We start from the raw sequence: 17507 nt of genomic DNA, 5'->3' as shown, positions 1-17507 counted from the left end.
GCTGGCACATATATACAATGGAATATTACTCAGCCATAAAAAGAAATGGAGTTATTTGTAGTGAGGTAGATGCACCTGGAGTCTGTCATACAGAGTGAAGTCAGAAAGAGAAAAACAAATTCCGTATGCTAACACATATATATGGAATCTAAAAAAAAAAAAAAAGGTTCTGAAGAACCTAGGGGCAGGACAGAATAAAGACGCAGACGTAGAGAATGGACTTGAGGGGAGGGGGAAGGGGAAGATGAGAGGAAGTGAGAGAGTGGCATGGACATATATACATGACCAAACATAAAATAGACAGCTAGTGGGAAGCAGCCACGTAGCACAGGGATATCAGCTCGGTGCTTTGTGACCACCTAGAGGGGTGGGATAGGGAGGCTGGGAGGGAGGGAGACGCAAGAGGGAGGGGATATGGGGATATGTGTATACGTATAGCTGATTCATAAAGCAGAAACTAACACATCACTGTAAAGCAATTATACCCTAATAAAGATGTTTAAAAAAAAAGGTTTAGTTCATTATACACAATACAAATCATTAAGGCTTTACAGTTCATTAGAGTCTTCGTTTTTTTTTTTTTTTTTTAACTCCCACTTCATGTGTAGCAAATCCATAGTCCCTCAATCAAAGTCAAGTCTTTATGTGAGCCCATCATAGTTACAGATGCTCCAAGGCTCTCCCAACACAACTAGTCAGCAACATGCAGAGGGCACAAAGGACTCCTCGGAGAGAAGGGTGCACGTGGGGACAACGGAGGTGGGGGGTCTCAGGCTTCACAACCCGTCCCAGAGGTGAGGCAGGACAGGCAGATGGGGTGCGGCCCACCCTGGCAGCGGGCTGCTCACCTGACTTACTCTATTCAGTGCCTGGGACTAACTAATACCGGCTTCAGAGGAAACTGAGACCAGGAGGGGTGTGTCCTCTTCTTCCAAAAGCTAGAGTGGGTGGGGCATCCTGCCTGAAGTCAGTCCTGTGAACTTCCCTTAACTGTCCCTCCACTATCCCTCTGCAACACGAGGTCTCTGAGGGCACAGCATGGTACCCAGCAAATAACAAGCACCCCACCCAGTACAATAATTAACTCTTGTCAAAGGTCACCAGTATACAAGGGACAAAAACGCAATTCCAAAGTCCCTAGTCTTCCCAGGTTTTCAGTGAAATCCCATCGAGGCTGTAAATGATGCTTTTAAGGAAAAAAAAAACCTCTCCAAAGGACACCTCCTTGAAAACGAAACCAAACAACAGTGAGAAATCACTTCTTAAAAGTCATCAGTACACAAGTACAACACATGCTTCCAAAGTGAAGCTCCTGGGAAATGAAAGTGTATTCCCCGCCCACATCCGAGGATGACCAGGGAGCATCATGGCGGGGGGTGGAGTCTTCCCTCCTCTCCTGCCACCTCCACCGACACAGCGTGCTGTAGGAACATGCCCTAAACCAGTAAGAGCAACCACCCCAAACCCACAAGCCCCCATCCTGGCCTATTTCTATTCCGAGCCTCTCACGTGGCACCTGACATCCCGCTTACAAAGGTCACAGCTTTGTGTCCACGTGCCTTTTCTCTGGACCAAACTGAACCTGAACAATGGACAAACTTCAGCCCAGTGTTAGGGACACAGAGGGTGAGTTCTGGGGGAGAAAAAGGGGTGGGGCCTACTGGATTCAGAGACTGTGAACAAGGTCAGGGCTGGGTCTGTTTGTACTTTACATGTATGTTATTTTTTCAAAGGTAATACTACCTCAGTTTCTCCACCTATCCATCCTCTAAAGCTCATACAACACAGTTTTGGTTTTTGTTTATGTGTGGTGTTTCCCAAAAGCTGGGCTAACCTCTCTTTCAAAACACTATAAACAATGCAGAAAAAAAAAAAGCAAAATCGACAGATTCCATAAATTTAAAACACTACTGGATCTGGTTTGTTGGCCAGAATCTCTGTTCTACCTGCCCACAGAGGTATTAGATGACGTTACATCCACCTCACTTTTCAAAAGCACAGTTTGGGGGTACAGTTGTATGAGGATTTTCATTGACTGCTTAAAGGGATTTGTGATGGGGGGAAGGGCATTACTTGGTTTCATTTCAGCAAATCAAAGGACCAGGGAAACCCACAGCAAGTTCTCTAAGCACAGATTTTATTACAACCTGATTACCCACTCCTAATATGTTTGACCATTAAATTCAGATTTTTGTGCAACTAGTTTTCAAAATAAAGGGTCGGGACAGATACACGGTGTTTCTAAAGATAAAAGCATCTACGAGGACAGGAGCTCCTTCCCAAGTTGCCACCCGCATTACACAGAGCAGTTGAATGGCCCTGAGCCTAACGGGCCTCAAAGAACATAATGCAGCTGGAAACAGCATGCTGATTTTCAAAACCAACTTTCGGCTTTCATGGAGCTCCAAGGCGGCAAAATTCACCAGCCCCTTTAACCAGCTCTTGCTTTTGCAACACCACATTTATTGCAATATTCCAAAAACGACTAATAATCCACGTATCCTAAAGTTAAGAGGTACTAGGTATGCACTCTGGTACCAACAAAACAAAGTAGCAGCGTGACATCAACTTACTTTTTTAAAAAAGGCATAAAATGCAACAGAACACAAAGGCCATCTTCCACCAAGAAAGATTTCATTCTGAAGAACCTAAATTTTATAGTGTTAATTCAAGGATTTAATTACTTTTGATCCATTAACCTTTTTTTATTTTTGATCCATTAACTTTTATTGAGCATCTTCTCCGAGCTGTATATACAGCAAAACTACAGACACCAGTGACTAAGACAGCCTCACCTTTTAGATGCTCACCACCCAGCAGAGGCAGAAAAATAACCAGATACCCACACAATGTAAGGTGCATAGACACAGTGCTTTGGAAAGTAGGCAGAGAAGTGATCACCTCTGCTGAGGCCTTTAGACAACGTCAGCTGCCTAAGGGAACTGAGCAAAGGGCTGAAAATCTCCTACTCAGAACTCACCTGGCCACACACAGACAACTAGCCAAAGCTGCATTCAGGAGGCTGAGGGCAGAACTGATGCAGGAAAGCATATGGGACTTGAAAAGGAGACACAGTAATGGCTCCCTTTTTCCAAAACTCTCTCTCTAGTTATCCCTGTCACCTGTCTCAGCTCTGTCACCATTCCACATACATCTCGAGGGTGTGGCACTTCCCTTACCCTTTACACATTACTAACATCTTCAGGCTCCTGCCAGAACTTTCTCAGGGAGCTAGTCCTCCAAATACGGCACTTACCTTCTTAATGATTTATTAGCCTGTCTTTTGATGGCTTGATATTGAAGCAATTCTGGAACTTAAGTCTATGGTAAACTACTGGGACATAAGACTATGTAAACTTATAAATTAAAAGGGAGTCGTTTAAGTGAAATAAGTCGACAAAGAAATAAGTACCGTATACTCTCTTACGGAGTAAGTACCATATTCTCTGTGGAATCCATACGAAAAACCAAGTTCATAGATACAAACAACAGATTGGTGGTTGCCAGAGTGGAAGATGGTGGGTGGGAGAAATGGGTGAATTTTTTGTTTGTTTAAATAAGTTGAGTAAATAAAAGCAGTCTTTTCAACAAATAGTGTTGGACATCTGGAGAGCCACATGCAAAAAGAATGTAGTTGAACCCCCTATCTCACACCATATATAAAAATACTCTCAAAATGGATCACCTGCCTGGCTGAACGTCAGAGATAAAACTATAAAACTCTTAGAAGAAAGCATTAAACCTGCATGGCCTTAGGTTAGGCAAGGTTTTCTTAGATAGAACACAAAGTGACAAAAGAAAAAAATGAATAGGACATCAAAAGTTAAACTTTTATCCTTCAAAGAACATCAATAAAGTGAAAAGACAACCCACAAAATGAAAAATAAAAACTTGCAAATAATATTATCAAATAAGGGACTTATATTCAGAATATATTAAAAAGACTTACAACTCAATAAAAAAGAACCCAATTTAAAAATAAGTAAAGGGGACTTCCCTGGTAGACCAGTGGTTAAGACTCCAGCTCCCAATGCATGGGGCCTGGGTTCGATCCCTGGTCGGCGGACTAGATCCCACATGCCACAACAAAGATCCTACAGGCGGCAACAAAGATCCCACGTGCCACAACTAAGACCCGGCACAGCCAAATAAATATATATTTTTTAAATGGGTAAAGGATTTGAATAGACATTTTCTTCAAAGACAATATACAAATGGCCGATAAATTTATGAAAAGATGCTTAATATCATTAGCCGTTAGGGAAATGCAAATTCAGACCACAGTGAGATAGCACTTCACAGACAAGAGGATGGCGATCATCGTAACGACACAGCAAGCGTTGGCCAGGATGTGAAGGGGCTGGGACTCTCGCCGTGTGGACCGTCGAGCCATGTGTGGTGCTTTGGAAAACAACTTCCAGAAGTTCCACAGTTTAAACAGAGCCACCGTGTGATGCAGCAATTCCACTCCTAGGTACAAACTCAAGAGCCTAGAGAACCTACGTCTACCCATATGTCTCCCACTGCCCACAGGGACGGCCTTGCCACCTCTGTAACTTGCTCTAGCCAACGCCTGCTTGGTTCTTTCTGGAAAGAGCAATGAGCTAGGTGCCAACTTAATGAAAACACCGATCAAGAATTCCACACATGGATCATATATATTATTAAAAGCCTGTTTCAGCAAGAAATAAAAGGGAGCCAAGAGAGGATTTCTTCAATGGTTAAAAAGGGTTTGTGTGTCTTCAGAAATAGCTGTGTGATAAAGCAACACAAGCCAGGAGTTCCTCTACTCCGAGTTCAGTGCCGGAAGAGACTCTCCCTGACACACACGCGCACACACCCTGACCAAGTCCTCAACCATCTACGCTTCCTCTGTTCTGCGGACCTGGGGGACCAGAACCCCAGTGTGTCCCTTCCCCACGGCCCCGGGAGAGCACCTCAGCCTCCAAGAGTCCCAGTTCTGGGCTTCCGGGGATGATTCACAGGAGGCTGACCCCAGTGCCGCTGCCTCTGGGGGCCTCGTGTGTGGCCCCTACACTCCTGGCTTCCACCCAACACCAAAACTGCAGCCCCCAGCGCCCGGGGGAGTCAGCCCTCCCTACACCAGCCTGTGCCCGAGTGCAGACGGCAGCGTGTCGGACCACAGTCACATCAAAAGCACAGCTGCTCGGGAAAACCTTTGAAGCCCAATCCGTATTTTTTTAAAGCAGAATTAGACTGTGTCCCTATCAGGGTCCAGTCAAGAGATGCTGGAGACGTCCAGCATCATTGTCGAGTCAGAGCGACAGGCATGGAAACCACTTCCACCTTGGAGAAGGGGCATCAGGAGGGGGACCAGTGAGGGGGCTGGGAACCCACACCCACCCCGGGCTCACGAAGGGGCCGGGGGCACCGCCGGGGGGAGGAGCACAACCAGGAAGCAGTGCCTTCGTCAGAGCCAAGGTTGCCGGAGTCACAGGAAACCCAAGGGCCCCAAAGTCAGCCCTGGGGGCTCCCCTGGTGGCGCAGTGGCTAAGAATCCACCTGCCAATGAAGGAGACACGGGTTCAAGCCCTGGTCCGGGAAGATCCCACACGCCGCAGAGCAGCTAAGCCTGTGCGCAACTACCGAGCCTGGGAGCCGCAACTACCGAGCCTGGGAGCCACAACTACCGAGCCTGCGCTCTAGAGCCCACGAGCCACAACTACTGAGCCTGTGAGCCACAACTACTGAGTCCACGTACCTAGAGCCCGTGCTCCACAACAAGAGAAGCCACCGCAATGAAAAGCCCCCTCGCCACAACTACAGAGAGCCTACGCACGGCGACCAAGACCCAATGCAGCCAAAAATAAATAAATTTATTATTATTTTTTAAAGTCCACCCTAACTCCTCCGGGACAGGTGAGCCCAGCCCTGACGGCGTCAATTAAAATCACCACCCCCCACGCCAGAAGGCCAGCCCCTCAGCATCCCCTACCCCAGGCACAGGGCCAGGCTGGGCGCACGTGCACTTCTGACAGCTCGGCGCTCGGCACGGGTGCAGCAGATGTGCCAGCGCGCCGTCTCAGGCCCCCGGCCATGTGCAAGGCCACAAAGTGAGTATTTCTAGGTAGGACCGAGCAAGTCCTCTGAGGTGTCACTCTACGTTAGCAACCCGACGTCAGGATGGCTCCAACCAGGCCTGCGCCGTAGGTGGGGTGCAGAGGCCGTCCTCCTCCTCGGGCCACCAGATGCCTTCCCCCGCGTGGTCACCGTTCTGCGTGGCCTCCGGCGTCCAACGCTCGGGCTCCGGAGTCGCCGCCCCCGGGCTGGAGGCATCCGTGTCTGACGCGCTTCTGCGGGAAAAGGGCTCCGTGTTCCCTCCGCCTCTTCGTGCCCGGACCCCCGGGGTGTGGCCTGGGAGCACCCGGACAGGTGGGAACTTGGCCACACAGAAGCACCCTCTGCAGGGAACCGGAAGGCACAGGGCTTTATTCAGCGTCCCCACCCACCCCGGGCAACGTCACGGTCCAGGCGGCAGACTCAGGGGCAGCTTGGTGTCACCGAAGCCTCAGTGCCCGTTGAGGCCTCGTTGGGCCGGGCAAGGTGTGCCGTGCGCACCGTGAGCGCCAAGCCGCGGGGAAGGCGCTCAAGGACGCCAGAAACTGAGTGGGATTTTCCAAAATGCTAAGGAAAGAAACAAGTTGGGAAGGAAATTATGTTTTGCTCTCAAAAGCGGTATTCTCTCCACCAGGTGCAAACAAGGGCTTCAGAGGTGGGAGTACCTTTCAACAAGTAACGTGCACCCCTTGAGCGCTAAAATTAAACGCCACACAGGCAACAAGGGGAAAATCTTCCCCGAAACGCACTGCCTCCAGATGAGTCCACATAACCCCGTTTCCTATACCACGACATCAAAGACGTCCGACTCTTTCAGTCTCCCAGACCAAGGCCAGACTTCCTTGCAGGACTAACGGAAGCCCACCGCCTCACCACAACTGTCCCTAAGTTACTTCTCATCCATGATGTTCGAGCCTCAAGCCAGAGGGCGGCTGGCGAGGGACTGACCCGAGCATCCTTTTATCGTCCGGCAGACGTGCACGGACACAGTTCAGACAGGGCGGCCCCAGCATCCAGCTGCGAGCAGGAAAGCTCAGTGCTACACCTCATGCACCACCTGCAACCAAGGGGGGAGTCAGTGACCTCAGATTCAGCTCTTGGTGTGATAAAATAAAAGTTTCTCACAACCAACGGGCGTCCCGTGAGCTCTAAGGAGACACTGTAGAACGGCCCTGGGAGAGCAGCACACGGTTAGGTGGCAACACCCACAAGAGACGGGGGCAGGTCACTGGCAGGGATGCTCTTGTGTTCAAGCCAGCGACTCCAATGGCCTCCGTCCCCAGGTGTGAGGACAGTTACTGGCTCTTAGACAAACGGGGATCCAGGACCTGCCTGTAACCACCCGGGTCCAGAAGAGTTATCCCGAAAGAGAGAAAAGCAAGCATGTGTCTACGTGAGAAGTCGTCAAGTCATATACTAAAAGGAATATTACTGAGTGGTTACGTGCTAACTGTTGGGGTTCAAGGGCACATAAAAGGATGGCCTCTGGCCTCACCAAGCTTACAGACAGGACAAATATGAGTAATTACAGCCCTAAACACATCATACCTAGGATGAACACTATGAAGAAAGTGGGGGGAAATGAGAGCAAATCAGGGGAGCCTGAGACGGTCTGGGGTCCAAGGAAAAGCCTTACAGAGAGCAACAACGTCTCGGCTGGAAGCCACGAGAAGAGGAGCCCTTATCGAGGCCCGCGGACCAGCCCGGGGGAAGACCTGGGGCAGGGGGCGGGGCAGGGCACGCTCACGGCACCCGGAGGATAAGAAAAGGGCTCAGAGAGAGCGCGGGCGCGGCAGACGACACCGAGCCCCACAGCCCATTTAGAGAACTGGGGGCTCTGTCCCGAAAGCAGTGGGACGCCTCTCGATGGCTGCAGGTGTGGACTGAAGCTGGGTGTTCCAAACATCACGCAGTGGAAAGAGCCTGGGGCGGAGTCAGGAAGACGGGCTGAGAGGCTGGAGGGCGAGACCAGGAGCCACAGGGTGACACGTGTGCCGTCACACCCTTGGCAAAGCTGGGGCCGTAAAGGTGAACTGGTTGGAACCTGGGTGTACAACCCTGGGGGACGCTTCCGTCCATCCATCTACTCAGCATACTGACCGAATGCTACGGCGCTCGGAGTGTGCGGTGAGGCGTGCGGTATAAAATAAACCCCAAGAAGCTTACCGTCGGCCCAGATTCCTTCTAAGAAAACCGTCACCCAGAGGTTACATCACTGGCAGCTGTTACGGTATAAACATGCACCTCCCCCTCAGTCACCAGGGCCAGGGAACGGATCACTTCCGTGTGACTTCAGCGTTCCACCTTCGCAGGAATTACACCCATCGTGCCGAGAACAGAAAGAAGAAAACGGGCTCCGTGCGAAAGAACCACCCAGAAGCCGTGACCCTGCCCCTCCTCTGGAAGCTGCTCCCGGACGCTCACCTCCACTTTCCAGGGGGACGCAGACAGGTCCCCAGATGACCTTGAAACCCACCTGAACCAGAGAAGCATCCTCACCGGATGAGAGACAAGTCACGTGAAGCTATATAAAAATAAGCATTTTCAAGAGAAAAAATCATCAGCAGACAGCTGGGGTTTCAGGTCCTTTTTAGCTACAGAAACAGACTTTGGAAGAGAAAGAGGAAGCCAGGGCCACAGCTAGGTAACAGTCGTCTCCCTGCACTGGAAAGAGGGGGTGGCTGCAGCCGAGAGGAACGCGTGGGCCTGGAGAGCGTGGGTGCACCGCTCATCCCCGCCGGCTCTCACTGCCACCTCCCCCCACCCCGGCCCCCCTCGACCACCAGCCCCAGTGGGGCCGGAAGCACTTTCAGAGCCCGGTGCTGCCTCCCGTCACTCACCACCAGCAGGGTTCCCGAAGTACTGGAGGTTTACGGGTGAAGGCCCAGCTCCCTGCCAGCCTCTGCCTTCCGTGGGGCAGAGGCCCTCCTCCGTTTTCCACATCCACCAGGGGCTTAAGAGAACGGAGTCTGATAAGCATTTGTTGGCTTCTTAAACGGCCAAATTAGTCAAAAGTAACCAAGGTGACAACCTCTAAAAATTAAGAAATGAGAACTAACTATGGCTATAGACAACCGGGAGTCTTTTCCATCCTGCAGCTTTGGGGGAAGAAACTTACAACGGTACGTCCCAGACTTACTTTTAGCTCCTGTTTTTATTCTCCTCTTCAAAAACTTGAGCCCATCCACTCAGTGGAGCCAAGCACCATCACTTTAGAAGCCAATGACCTGATATTTTAGGAGTCAGTGTTCCTGGTATTTGATAGGAAAAGTACATTTTGTGAGGTAAGGGAGGAACCAACACCCTCTTTTAAAAAGGCGGGCACATATTGTCACCTGAGGTCTTTCTGGGAGCGATTTAGGAAATCCAGCAGCAGCACAAGAGGCTGCTGCACTAATTACACGATTTCCAGGGTGCGTGGCAGGGATGACAAAGAAAAAAATTTTTAAAGCTTTATTTTTTTTTTTTAAAGCATGGAGAAACTGATTCCCTTCTTCTGCCTATGCCAATCAGGGGTCCTTCAGGTCAAATGCAGGAAAGGTTTTCTCCTCGAGTGATGAAAAATGATGCTTCTCCCCGAAAAAGGGCATCAGCAAACAATCGTGTGCCCCAAAGGCTTCTCACAGCCTTGGGCAAAGATGCAGAGAAGCAGAGACCCCTTGTGCTCTGTTTCCAACTTCTAGCATCCACCAGCCTCAGACATGAAGGATCTCAAACCACTGGGTACTAACACAAGGACAACAAAAGACCCTGTGAGAACTATTTGGCTACCTAAGGGAATGCGCTCCAGAACGGACAGCACAGGCCAGCAGGGCCATCTGTCCAGAGGGAGGAAGTTTCCTCACCCACGAAGCGTGGGTAATAGTAGCATCTAGTTTATTACACGGTGTTGGGAGGACTGAATGGAAATCCGCTGAGACACAACCTGTAAGTGCTTATGAGCATAATTCTTCGTGCACTGAGGTCTTCCCTAAGGAGGACTTATTATTGGCACTTACTGCTGCCAATAATGACAACTATTATTACCACTATCAAGAGGGGATGTTTGGTTCTCTGTAATCCCCTTCGATCCTCTTCTTGGTCTGGTTTAAATTAAGTTAACTGGTTCTAACAGAATGACTTCCCACAGGTGATGGAAGTTGGCCTGACAAAGTTCTCCAGACAGCCTGTTTCCTCTCTAAAATGCTCCCTTTTTTGAACTTTTTGTGGCCAGAAAAGAGCCCAGTTGGACAGTGGCAGACGTGGGCTCCTGATCTCACATGGACCGGTGTCCAGGCAACGGCCAGAGGCACTGAAACGCCTGGATTCGCCCTTTGTCCGTAGAGCTGGCTTTGCTGATGGAGAAATGGAAGAGATCAGGATCTCGGCCTTGGGAGACCAGGAGCCGGAGGCCACCCGATCCTCCACACCTGGGGCTCTTCTCAACCCGGAGAGAAGGGGGCCCTTGGCTGCCTGTCGTCTTTGAAGGTTTGGGAATTTGTTTCCCATGCCCCTCACCTCCAAGCCCATCTGAATAGCACCTAGGCATCCCAACCAGAAGCCCGCTGTACGGTTGTAAAATCACCCGATTTATTTATTCATGGTGTCTAAATAGGAAGAGCGCCTGTTAAGAGATATTTATAGACGCTGAGTCAGTTCTTAGAAAGAACCAACAGATGAAGGATTTTCAGAAAACTAAGGAAGATCAGGGTGGGAGACCAGTTCGCCTACGTGGGTTTGGACTCGCTAAGGAAACATCCTGCTCTTGGCTAAGCTGTTAAAAGTTAACAGAAGAGAAACTTAGAGAACTGTCCACCTACTTCTCAGATTCACAGCATCCTGACCCAAGCTGCCCTGGGGTCTCCTCCTCCTGAATCCCACCTGCTCGGGGGGCTGCAGGTAAACAGCGCTGCTCCAGCCACAGACTCGGCGTCTCTGATGGGAACGAGCAAATCCCTCCGTGAACCATCTCTAAACTCATGTTTTCTAGGGGAAATGACAGCTTGAAAATAAAAGCTTGTACAGCTCTCTGAGCTACTTCTTTCCCAACACTTAGAAGGCTGATGAATAAGAAACCTATCATTTGCAAACGGGAAAACTGCAGTTGAAGGTTTGAGAAGCACCAACACACACACACTTCAAAAGCAGGTCTTTCCCGCCGTGGAGAACGCCGCTCCCCAAGTGTGGGCCCCGGCCCCAGTCCTCCACCTGCACCGCCTCGACCTGGGCGGGAGGGCCCTCCCCTTCCTCTCCTCCTCTGGGCGCACGATGCACCCCCTCTGCATCCCACAGAAATCCCTCCTGCACTCCTATTTCTACTGTCTTGCCCTCTGTTGGTTGCTTTTCGCACGTCTTTTAAGACACTGAGGCCTCCCCTAGGGAAGTAGGGGTTTCATTTGCTCTGCAGCCTCATCCTCTTCATCCACAGTTCCTGTATCCCTGATCTCGGCTTCTATAATAAATTATCCCGCTACAGAACTGCTCTAGCATCTTTAACAATAACCAGGCCTAACCAGCGTTTTATTTTTCTCAATTTTCAGCCAACTCTCAAAGGACTCTGACTTGCATGACATTTTTTTACATTAAAAAAAAAACCTACTCCTTCCTTGGTTTCCATGACAACACTCTCTCGACTTGCCTCCTAATTCCCCACTTATTCACTGTGTGTCTCTTGGATTCCTCGTCATCTGCTCGCTGATCCAGGGGTGTCCCCACAGCACCGCGTCCAGCCCCACGTGACAATCCCCCGTTTAGCAACCTCCGAGTGCATCCATCGGCAAGAGCCTTTATTCTCAGTGCCACCACCTGCAACCCCCAAATCTAGACTACTCACCCTCATCCTGGTATCTGATGCCCTACACACACCTGATTTCCAGTATGATGAACACCGAGAGTGAAACGGCGCCAACGTTTACCGAGCGCTTACTACACACCAGACGCTGTTCTAGCCTTTTACATGTGTTATCTCGTTTAGTCCTCAGAACCGCCTGATGAGGCAGGTGCTACATCAGCCCCACCTTATAAATGGGGAAACTAAGACAGAGGTAGAGTCAGCCACGAGTGCACGGCGGACCACAGGTGGAACTGGGGTTGAACCCGGGGACACGTATCTCCCTCCACTCTTTTGAGGAGAGCTGAGGCGTTCCTAAGGGACTGGTTTCTGACTGTCACATGATCTCCACCCAACACCGGTGCCATCCATCCTCCAAGCCCTCAAGCTTCGCAGACCTGGAGCTGTTTTCCTTCCCTCTTTCTTTACAAGTTTTGAACAAATCCTGATGGCTCCCCGCACGTTGCCTGGAAATGTGACCTCACCTTTCGCTGCTGGCGCCCCGGACTGGCCGTCAGTCTCCTCCTGCGTCACCAGGTGCTGCTTGCTGGTTCCCACCGGACGGAACGTCTGCTGCGCATGATGCCTCTGTTCCAACCAGAGCCGGGACCGTTGTCCCTGACCCACGACGACGAACCTACTCCCTCATCTCAACTCAGCAGCTCCAATCCTAACTTCCCACTGCGTTCAGCACAGGACGGGTCCTCAGGGTGGCCGTGTCCAACGTGCGCCTTCTCCGTTCTCACCTCTGTACGCCGTATTGACGCGACGCCAGCCATTCTGTCTGAGAAGTTCTCGTCATTCCTTCTTTAGGGTCCAGCTCAGAGTCACCGACTCCTACAAAGTCCTCCACGTTACCTCGAGAGAACCACTACCTAGGCTTTGTGCTTAACGCATCTTGTTTTAAATACGGCTTTTTCTAGTCTTTTTTCTGTGACTTTATATTTCCCCTATTTCAGAGGGTGCTGACCGCTCTTTGGTACGCCTCCACCTCCCCTCTCCAGGACCCTCATCCAGTGCTAACGGTCTAGTTTTTTGTTTTTTTTCGGTACGCGGGCCTCTCATAGTTGTGGCCTCTCCCGTCGCGGAGCACAGGCTCCGGACGCGCAGGCGCAGCGGCCACGGCTCACGGGCCCGGCCGCTCCGCGGCACGTGGGATCCTCCCGGACCGGGCCACGAACCCATGTCCCCTGCATCGGCAGGCGGATTCTCAACCACTGCGCCACCAGGGAAGCCCGGTCTAGTTGTTTTTAATGGAACAGTTTCCCCTCGCAGGTGGGGTCTGTGACCCTCTGCCCGTGAGCACACCTACAACGCCCACGAGAACGCAGCACACGTGCACCCTTGGGCCCACCTGACAAACCGCCAGCTGTAAAGAGCACCGAGCCCTAATGTGGCAAAACATGTGGCGCTTTCCTGAGACAACACAGGCCGCACTTTAAACAGAAGTCAGAGGAAGAGAGGGAGAGTCTCGGTTCACGTCAGGAAGTCTACCCAGCAGGTACGGTGCCGGGCCCCTGAGCGGGCCTGGGAAGGAAGGGCCAGCGCGGAGAAGGTCCAGCGGCGGTAAGGCGGTCAGGACACGGCACGCGGGCTGCAGGGCTGGCCCGGCTCGGCCCCACGTTCAGCAAAGTCGTCCTCCTCACGGGCTTCAAGCGCATCAGACCCCACGGCTGAAGCCTGGCGCCTGAATGTAAATATCTTTTGCTTCCCTTCAGCCTTGATCAAGGTTCACCCACAAGGATACAAGCAGCAAAGTACAAATCAATTTGAAAATGAGCATTAAGAAAAATATGGATCTAACCCAAAAGTCAAGTTTGCGAGACAAGTAACAGAGCTACTGAAGCTAGGATTTCTTGGTGGCAGTGGCTTCGCTAACGTTAATTGAGCATGCACTGTGTTCTAGGGAGGCCCTAAGGACCAGGAGGCTCCAATGACTGTACTTTAATAAACTTAACCCGGAGGTAGACAGTATTCCTGAAACTGAGGGGCTGTTTTATGACGAGCAGCTGCCATAAACTTAACCGAGGCAACCCGTCCAAGGCCACACAAAGCCAAAGTCTGAAACGGACATCCTGACTCCAAGGCCACGGGCAGGGGGCTCCCTACGAACAAAGGGGCAACCACACACCTGGTTCTGCACTTCCCAATCAGCCAAGCAAAGGGGGAACCACCGAATGCCAGAGCAGCCCACAGAAAGGGGTCTCCAGCAACAGTGGCTGGACGGGCCCCGCAAGACCAGCTCAGTGCCTCCTCTGCCTTCTAAAATCATCGTTTCGAGCCATCGATTTCCTCTTATTCGGGTCCCCTTGCACTGTGAGGCCCCCACGGACCGCGGTCAGTAAGCCCATTACCAAGCCTCGTACAGGGGGGCTGGTTCCCGCTCCCAGCCCACCCCTTAACAGGCTCAAGGGATGAGAAGGGACAGCACAGCCACCGTCCACGGGGAAAGCAGAGCCATCGTGCAGATTGAGGATCAGCCTCCTGCCTCGTCTCCCAGGCTGCAAGGCTCGAGCACAAACAGGAGCCAGCTCCGCAGGCTGCTAACGAGAGCCCCAGAAGAGCCTGGTGAGGCGAGGAAGAGCGGCACCCAGGGATCCCCGAAGCCAGGCTCCAACCCGGCCCTGCCGCTCCCGCACAGCCCCGCCTCGTGCGTCCTGCCTCCCCCCCACACCCCAAATCGAGGGAGCCCGACTAGACCAGAGCCTATTCGTGAGGGGTGAATTGCACAAGGACAACCCAGTGCCCAGGCCTCGCTGCAGGAGGCTCTGAGTCCCTGGGCGTCTTGGATGTGAACCCTGGGGGAACCTCTGGCCCGGGAAGCCCAAGCCCGTGCCTCTCCTCCAGCTCCTGTGCTCTGAATAAGTCACGCAGTGTTTCACAGAACAGACCAGAAAAAGAAGAGGCAGAGGCTGGAACTAACTCAGCAGGGAGAGAAGCTGCTCTCGAATGTGTTTATAGGAAACTTCCATGGAGGTAATTACATCTCAAGATATCCTGAGGGTCCGGGCGAGGCTGAGGGCAGCTCTGGGCACATGCTTCTGGGAACAGCCTCCCCGAAACATCCCAGTTATTGGAACACTTTACCTCCAGAGTTCTCTGCTTCAAAGAAAAAGGGGGCAGTAACGATGTATCCAAATTAGAAGGAATTCTTTATTAATTCTGCTCAGTCCCCCGCCCCCCAGCCCCCCCGTTTCCTGGGCTACCCACTTCTGCAGGCTCATCACACAAATGGGAGCCTCAGCATCTCACAACCTGCCCGGGTTGCCAGGCTGCCCCCGCCACCTACCGAAGGCACGTCCTACACTGACTGGAAAGGTGGAGAGCTTGGAAGACTGCATCCACAGTGACTGGTCCCAGGCTTCCGGGGAGAAAACCTGACCTCCTCAGCTGCACCGGCAGCCTCATGTCATTCAATCAACAAACATCGACTGCACACCGTCTGTGTGAGAAGGACCACACAGACCCACAGAAGGCAGGCACAGCGCCTATAGCAGCAAGACGCTTCAGGGTCCAGAGAACCAAGAAGGGTCAGGCCCTCACAAGGACAGTCGTGGGAACCTGGAAAAGCTACATGACCTCCTGAAGCCTTAGTTTCCACAAGAATTTAGTGCAAGGAAAACCACAACCAGGAAGGAGAACAACTAACGTAGGAAAGACTCTCCCCTGGGGGTGGGGCTCTCCTGCAGCTTCCTCTCAGGAAGCACCTGGGGGAGGAGCTGATCTGTAGTCATGGTAACAGGAAACCATCCACGGAACTGATGGATGACAGCTCAGCACCAGGACACACGTGCCTGCCGCCCCCAGAAGGCTCCCCCGCATGACCTCAACAGTGACCGCCTGCTCGGCCCCACTGCCTCCTGAAGCCTGCCCAGCCCTGCACCCCAGTCTTCAGAGGGTCGGCTTCCCAGCACGGCTCCGAGAAAACTGTCTCCGAAGCAGAGTTCCGCCCCTTCCACCTGTGAGCGGGGATCGAACCCCCTGGTCCTCCGACGCTGTGGGTGGTCTCTCCCTGGATCAGGAATCGCAGGAAGGCTCCCATCTACCTTCCAGGCTACATCTGCGTCCAAGGAGGAACAAGAAATGGACTTGAGTGCCCTGGAAAAGCTGAACCGCCCCACAAATGGAGAGAGGAGGAGAGTGCAGGGGAAGCTGTTACCAGTTTCCACAGCACCGTCCCTGGGTCCTCCCAGGGCCGACGCGGCCTCGGCTGGGCTTGAATTCTATTTTTTAAAGTTAAAACTGAATCTTTAATATCATAAAATATCCAATGTTCCTATTTCCCTGATGATTTTATACATTTCTTTCTTAAAAAATAAATATCAAAACTGGGTCTATACTTCTTGGTTGGTATGTCTCCTAAGTCTTTTTTTTTTTTTTTTTTTTTAACATCTTTATTGGAGTATAACTGCTTTACAATGGTGTGTTAGTTTCTGCTTTACAACAAAGTGAATCAGTTATACATATTCGTATGTTCCCATGTCTCTTCCCTCTTGCGTCTCCCTCTCTCCCACCCTCTCTTATCCCACCCCTCTAGGTCTTGAATTCTAATACGCTTAACTACCGGCTTCAGAGCTTCAGACGATTCACAGCTGCCAACGACGTGGGGCAGAGCTGGGGAAGCCGGCCGCCGGGGAACAGAGCTGCAGCCCCACCAGTCCAGCTCAGGACCCCTCCCCATTTAGTCCCCACTGCTCAGTTTCAGGAGGAATTTCAGTGTAATACAGGAGGGAGGGGCAGGGGGTCCACGAAGGAAGACGCCACGGTGTAGGTGCTCTGAGGGGTAAACCTCAGCGACCCAGAGCAAAGCTTTCTCCGTGGGCCTCTCGGTGGCTGAGATGAAACTTAGGCAAAATATTTCTGGTGTCATCAATTTTTCTTCCGACCAGCTTGGGTCAAGGACCCCAGAAAGCAACGAAAGCCAGTTTCCCCGCAGGCAAAGGAAAACACGGGGGCGCGTTTCCTAAAGAACGTGGTCTGTTCCAGCACGAAAAATATGAAGAGATCAGAAGTATCGAAGGAAAAGGGGGGGAAAAGGCAGCAGAATGAATTCATTTCCGTGACTACTGTCCAGCACAGCTGCATGTAACTCATTTACATTTGCTATTAGATGGCCCTAGTAAGTATGAATATCGCACCCCATAAAGCATGTAAAAGGTCCCTGTTTGAAATATCTGAAAGTACAGAAAATAAACCCAGTTGCTCAAGGAGCAGTGTTGACTTCACAGATCCACTGTTGTTTCTCCCTCCCATCAGAAGACAATACATTAGGGACCATTACAAGAAAGCCCAGCCTTCTGGAAGCTGGTCGTTAGTGGTACACAAACAGGAATACATTTTGCAGCCTGAACACCCACGGCCGCTGTGACTGTATTACAGCCCCGAGGCCCAGACACCACTCCACAAAGCAGCTTCACCCTGAGAAGCAAATTAAAACCCCACTTCTCCCCAGGTCCTGCGATTTTCCCTGAAAAGCCCTGTGCCAGGTGGCAAGCTGGACGTTTTCTCTCTGCTCGGTGGGTGAAGGATTCGTGGAAAAGCACCCAAGCCATCAGCAGTCATCTAAAACAGCCACCTTCAACTCTACGCCCGAGCGCTTGGCCACCTCCTTGCGGCCCCA

At 51.6% G+C, this 17507-nt stretch overlaps 1 protein-coding gene and 1 long non-coding RNA gene across 13 annotated transcripts in view; both read right to left on the bottom strand.

Annotated features, from left to right (window-relative positions):
- The window catches only part of PRKCA (protein kinase C alpha), a 355119-nt gene that overhangs the window by 242019 nt on the left and 95593 nt on the right, over positions 1–17507 (bottom strand). The gene's annotated exons all lie outside the window — the stretch shown is intronic.
- On the bottom strand, positions 5817–12720 carry LOC136793217 (uncharacterized). 2 transcript variants are annotated; one of them, XR_010838201.1, is made up of 6 exons: positions 12373–12720; positions 10878–11043; positions 9218–9329; positions 8919–9031; positions 8555–8602; positions 5817–6645 (listed from the first exon to the last, which is right to left on the bottom strand). It is a non-coding gene; the product is annotated as an uncharacterized lncRNA (long non-coding RNA). The 2 variants fall into 2 exon arrangements; XR_010838202.1 differs by lacking the exon at positions 10878–11043 and having other exon boundaries at positions 12373–12450.

Source organism: Kogia breviceps, chromosome 19 (assembly GCF_026419965.1).
Source record: "Kogia breviceps isolate mKogBre1 chromosome 19, mKogBre1 haplotype 1, whole genome shotgun sequence".
Classification (NCBI taxonomy): Eukaryota; Metazoa; Chordata; class Mammalia; order Artiodactyla; family Physeteridae; genus Kogia; species Kogia breviceps.
Note: the sequence above shows the minus strand (reverse complement) of the source record. Positions and strands in the feature narration are given on the sequence as shown.